The following is a 227-nucleotide window of genomic DNA, read 5'->3' on the forward strand; positions in this document are numbered from 1 at the left end:
AGAAAAAAAAAAAAAGAGATGCAGATACATTTTTCTCTTGAGCCCTTTTTTTTCTAATTGCTAAACATTGCAGTTTTCTTGATAAAGCTGAAACAAAACAGTGGAAAAGACATCAATATTTCCTCTTTAAAATAAATGGAGATTAATAAGAGGAAATGTGTTTCTTTTTCTTTATTTTAGAAAACGATGAGATTGCTTTGTGTCTAAAAGATGCCGAAATCTGAATC

This window comes from Meleagris gallopavo, chromosome Z, assembly GCF_000146605.3.
Source record: "Meleagris gallopavo isolate NT-WF06-2002-E0010 breed Aviagen turkey brand Nicholas breeding stock chromosome Z, Turkey_5.1, whole genome shotgun sequence".
NCBI lineage: Eukaryota > Metazoa > Chordata > Aves > Galliformes > Phasianidae > Meleagris > Meleagris gallopavo.